We start from the raw sequence: 6,470 nt of genomic DNA on the forward strand, positions 1-6,470 counted from the left end.
GTGGATCTTGATTGTCACCCCTTCCAGCAGGTCATATATCGATTTTCTAAGACCTACATCTCTCTGCATTAACTTCATTCCTGTTTTGTATATCTAGGGTATTTTCTATTTCTTGTCATTCACTTAATACACAAGGAAATAGCTCATACAACAGACAGAATTTTTTAAGTGTAAATTTTGAGTATAAAATTATTGGACCTCCAAATCCCTTCCAACCTAAACTTGCATGTGGTATGAGAAGATGCAATTCAAGAGACACAGTGACAGGAACTGATTGGGTATTCATTTCGTTACTGCACATTAAAATAAGCATGAATGGTTCTCCTTTGAATGAACTGCTCTTTCAAATGCTAGAATCAGTCAAAAACTTTTAATTCTTACTGTGCACTGTAATCAGACACAAGAAAGTGTAGAAATAAAAGGTAATTTTAAAATATGTAATTTCTTCTATAAAGCATTTTCATGTTTGCAGTTGGAAAATACTATAATTATAAACCTTATCTTTCTTATTAATATTATATGTGAGGTGCCTGCAGGAAGCATTCTGCATAATCTGAAAATCATCCTATTTCAATATGCCAATGTTCCCGCTCAGCTCTTACATTTATATTGCTGGGAATCTAGCCCAAAAAATAATCCTAAAGAGTAGCTTCATGAATTTCAATATTCTTCCATTTCATTAATGTTAATAAAAGTTGGAAATTACTCTTAAATACTCAAAATTAAGTTTTTGGTTATAGTATTACCACTCTATATAACAGAATTATTGTCTTATTAATATTATGGATTAATAGGAGTTTCTTACTATATGTTGAGTGAATATAAAAAGTATGACAAATTGTATAAAATTGTTTTCACTTGGAAAGGTTGAGGAAAGCATAATTTAGAAATTGTAACAGACTGGTTGGCCGCTGTGGCTCACGTCTGTAATCCCAGAATTTTGGGAGGCTGAGGCAGGCAGATCACTTGAGCTCAGGAGATCAAGACCAGCTTGGCCAACATGGTGAAACCCCGTCTTTACTAAAAATACACACACACACACAAACACACACAAACACACACACACACAAATTATCTGGGCATAGTGGCGCATGCCTGTAATCCCAGCTACTTGGGAGGCTGAGGGGAATCGCTTGAAGCCAGGAGGCAGAGATTGCAGAGAGCCGAGATTGTGCGACTGTGCTCCAGCCTGGGCAACAAGAGCAAAACTCTGTCTTAAACAAGAAAAAAAAAAAAAGGAAAAAAAAGAAAAGAAATTATAACATATTTGCTTTATATTTGCTTTTTTTTATATGCCATTGCCTAAATTTTGTTTTACAAGATGTTTTCACTTTTGTGTTCTGAAATACTAATTTTATTGGCATCTAAAAGTCATGAGAAAGATATAAAAGTTAAATATTACGGTAAATGTGCTTCCTGTTTTCCTTAAGTTTATGATATCCTTGGTAGAATGGACATTATTCAGATCACCCAACAACTAATATAACTTTGATAAACAATTTGAGAAGTTATGTACTCTTAGATTGTAAATTGAGTGAGTTGTACATCTCCACAAATGCCAGAGAAGGTTTCAAAAACAAACAGCTTAAAATTATATTAAATTGATACCCCAAAAAAGCATAGGAGCAATCTGTATTTCTCTTTTTAACTACTATTACATTTTACCTTATGTTTTGCATTTAAAGGTACGTTCTGTAATCTGCCCAATGTTAACTTCATGACGATAATGTACATTGACTCTGTCTCTATATCGTCCACATGGGATGGTATGCCTTTTATATTACATTGGTTCTTTAAAGTAATATTTTATGTAATAAGTTAATTTGCCTTTTCCAGAAAAGTTATAAATAAGATTCAAATTATATGAAGACAAATGTCATGTGTAATTTTCTTGTGTTTCATTTTGAACTACAATGGCATTTCTACGTGATACAAAATCTAGCAGAAACTCAGCATTTATTCGTTATAATAAATAGTGGTTAGGAACTCAGATTCCATGATCAGAATACCAGGTGAACTGAACACTAATTCTTCCACTCTGTTTATCTTTAAACGATGGAATATCACGTTTTTTATGTCTCAAGATTCTTATGTGTAAAATGGAGAATTACCAAACCTGTAAGTAGGTGGGACTCAGGGTTTGCTAAGGTATAAGCTTGTAGTGAAATTTGTCTGTAATTAAAATGATAGCATTGTCAAATTATTGATGTGGGTATCCCCACAGAATATAGATCAGAGGCTCTGTTTTTTTTTTTTTTTTTAATTACGAATGCTGGAAATATACCTGAAAATTATATTTGCATTTTATTTTATTTTATTCCTAGTTAATTTTTGTATTTTTGGTAGAGAAGGAGTTTCACCATGTTTGGCCAGGCTGGTCTCGAATTCCTGGCCTCAAGCCAGGAGGTCACCTGCTTTGACCTCCCAATGTGTTGGGTTTACAAGGACGAGCCACTGTGCCTAGCCATATTTGCATTTAGAAAAACCATATTTAAGCACTATCAGAATTTTTTGAAACGTATGTGTTGGTTCCAGTGCTTGACTTTTTAAATTCATTTTTATGTATCTGTGCATTCACTGTTCCTCAAGATCTACCTATTTGCTAAAATGTGTGTGTTGTATTACTGTACCTCTGCACTTACTGTTTATTGAAATATGTGTTAGGTCACTGTGCTGAGGCATGTATCTTCATATTAAAATGTATAAGCGGGACCCACTGTGCCTTGGAATCTACCTATTTATCGAAATATTCTTATTGGCTCACACACATTTATGACAAAAAGGTAAGACTAATTTTATTAAGTATTGTAGCACTTAACCTGCTATTCCTATCACTGTCCTTACTAATATTTGATAAGTAAGAAAACTGAAATTCTGACAATAAAAAGTATAAATATCAAAAATAAAAATTTATCAGTCAGAGATAAAGCACAGTTGAATAGGTAGGCAGCAATAAACAAATAATTTGTAACATATTACAGAAAATTTTTAAATGGGAATACACATAAAGGGTAATCTTCCTATAGAACAATTCCAGATAATTAATGTAGGATGAATACTGGGATTAGAAAATCACCACTAGGCTGCCATAATAGCAATTGCTGCAGGCAACACCAATGATTAATGATAAAATTTGTGAGCAAAAATTTAAGGAGAAATGCTGCATTTGCATAGTCTCAAAGTATCTCTCTAAAAAGATATATTATGTTTTGTGGTTACTTCAACACATGTCTACATATTATTTAATAATTTACCAAGATAAAGAACTTAATTTCCCTGCCTAAATATGAATATTAGTGTGAACCACAAAAAGCTGAGAGAAGTCACAGTTAATTTAGAAAGTTTATTTTGTCAAGGTTGAGGACGCATGTCATGACACAGCCTCAGAAGGTCCTGATGACATATCCCCAAGGTGGTCAGAGTACAGTTTGGTTTTATACATTTTAGGGAGATATGAGACATCAGTTAACATATGTAAGATGAACACTGACTTGGTCCATAAAAGCAGGAGAACTCAAAGTGGGGAGGGGGCTTCCAAGACATAGGTGGATAAGAGACAAATGATTGCATTATCTTGAATTTCTGATTAGCCTCTCCAAAGAAGGCAATCAGATATGCATTTATCTCAGTGAGCAGAGGGGTGACTTTGAATAGAATGGGAGGCATTCAAGCAGTTCCCGACTTGATTTTTCTTTTTAGCTTAGTGATTTTGGAGCCCCAATATTTATTTTCCCTTCATGCTAGTATGAATACCTAAAAATTTTATTTCTATTTTGTGCATTTAAAATAATATGTGAGAGAATATAATTAAATAAAAAGAATAATAGATCCACTGAGAATGGATGAAACAACAAAGAAGATTTCACATTTATGTAAAACTTAATGGGTTATGGTATTACAGTAAGCTTGCTGTGTTTGGGCCAACAATTACTTCTGAAAATTGTAGTAACTGAGTTACTTAGCAAATTGATTAAAAAGTGATATCGATGACATCTGCAACCATGCAATCTAGCAGTTGATTTAAAAAGGTTGACAAATTATCACACAGCTTGAATTATGCTAAATTAATATAAAAGGGAGCCACTCAGGTACAAGTAGACTTGAGAAGGGCAATAGAAAAAACTAAGCATAGGGTCAAGGCTAAGATATGGAATGACAAAACATAAATGTATTAAAATAAGCATATGTGCCAGAGATTTGATAACAGAAATTAAGCAAGTGTGGACAACTCATTACAAATAAATAGCAAATAATATCAAAAGCATATGAACAACAAAATTGAAATGATTCAAATAAGTGGAGCATAGGTTCAAAAGCCTGTTTATTTTTTTCTGCCTCCTAAAGGTTTATTTTTACCTGAAGACTCAGCCTGGAACTTGCAATGGGATTAATGATGTTTTAGAGATCCTCAACAGTGAACTCTGAACATAACTGACAATAGGAAACATGAACAATATTGTATGGTAGGAAGTAAAATCAATTTGTTAATCCAAAGAGAACACAAAGATAGAGATACAAGAAGAGGAAATTGTCTCAGCTATTGAAAATGGTTGGTTTAATCATTATATTGAAGAAAAATTAAGAGAAATAGTAATTATAATCATGCCTTCCATAAAATGGTACAAAAGTCAAATTGAATGATATGAAAGGCATGCCTATAGAAACTTCCTTCTTTAAAAAATTGAAACATTATTTCTATGCTGTCTGAAAGAAGTCTCAAATATAAGATATCCTTATTATTAATAAGCTGTGCTTATTAAAAATTTATTGAACTAATTGAAAGCTTGCTATATTATTCAGAAACTTAAGTCCCAGTTCTGTGGAAGAGTAAATTGAGCCCATTGGAAAATTTTATTGGCAACTTACTAGATTCATGGCCATTTAACAACCTCTGTATGTCAGCAGGAGGCAGAGGCCACTTACTAATTGCTGACTAAGTACCTTAAGAAGAGTTCAGAAAAAAAATACTTATTCAAGGCCTTGATTCATAGGGTGTATGATACTGTACTCACAGTCTTGGTGGGGATAATCAGACCAAGAAAATACTGAAGTGAAGTCTCAATGTTTTAAAATATTCATTGTATTTTAAAGATTTAAAGAGCCAAGCTCTATTGTTACTGAAACACCAGGGGTATCATCTAGGTCCTACTGCTTGCTGTACAGAAAGCCAATCACTAAGAGGACAAATTTTGCCAAGGAAGAAGGCTTTAATTGGGTGCTGCAGCTAAGGAGGTGGGAGCTCAGTCGGAAATCCATCTCCCACTGACTAAAACTAGGGGCTTTTATACAAGGAAAGAAATGTAACAATATTTAAGAAAACCAGAACTAGGGAGAGGCAAGGAGGCATCTGGGGCCCTGATCTAGTGAGTTTTGGTTCTTTGATAATTTTTCGAGAGGCCTGAAGGTCCTTTCCTGAGGAAGGACCTCAGATAAAACAAATGCAAATTTCAAGCTTTGACAGCAGAAGGATAAATTTCTATATTTATGCAAAAGAGCAGTCCGTGAGAGTATTGGGCCAGTTTCACTATCTTTTTATTGGCAATAATTCTATTTGTATTAAGCAATTTCAAACACATAGATGTTTGAAAAAGTTTTATATTTTAATTCCTATACTTAAGAAGCATGAAGGTGAAATAACTACAAAATATTTCATTTTTATTTTATTATTTCAGAATGATTTACCTTACATTTGAAAAGTATGAGCTATGTCTTAATATGAACACTGATCTAAAAAAGTTATATACTTTTCATTTTTAAAAACAGAAAATAATTATGAATCAGAATTCTCACATTTATCTCCTTTGAAACTAAAATGAACTTTGGTTAAAAGGTTATAATAAAAAATTTTTATTAAATAAGAATTATTAAAATGTCAGCAAACCTAACGTTTTTGGTTGAATGCATTTTTAGCATTTAGAATTTACATCTTTTGAGTTGTATGCATGATTTGTTTAGTTAATTGATTTTGTACATTCTCCCAGATTTATGTTTATTTATCTACTCATGTAATGCAAATGATGGCAAGCTCATAAAAAAATATTTAGACTTTGCCTAGTTGTCTTGAATAAAAATAAGTTCAGCATAGGAGATTAAACTTTTGAGATATAAATATATATTTCTCATCATGAAAGTTAATCACTCATCACATTTTAGAGGTTAAAAAGCCAGTCCTAATAATGCATAGGTGAAATGAAAATTCGTATATTCATTGACACAAAATTATATATTATGACCCGAAGTGTCAACATAGAAGGATAAATTTATATTTCTTCAAGTTAAATATAAATGAAAAGTTGAAAGATTGAAAATACAGTAATTTACTAATAGCCAAACCAGTTTTTTTACATATATTTTTTCAGAAAGTAATATCAATGTAAAATGTACCAACCACAGTTTATATAAAAATAAAATTATTTGTTAAATCTGATATAAATATCAGTTTATATTTAAAAATGTAAATAACAGTAAGT

The sequence above is a fragment of the Macaca thibetana genome, chromosome 1 (genome assembly GCF_024542745.1).
Source record: "Macaca thibetana thibetana isolate TM-01 chromosome 1, ASM2454274v1, whole genome shotgun sequence".
Classification (NCBI taxonomy): Eukaryota; Metazoa; Chordata; class Mammalia; order Primates; family Cercopithecidae; genus Macaca; species Macaca thibetana.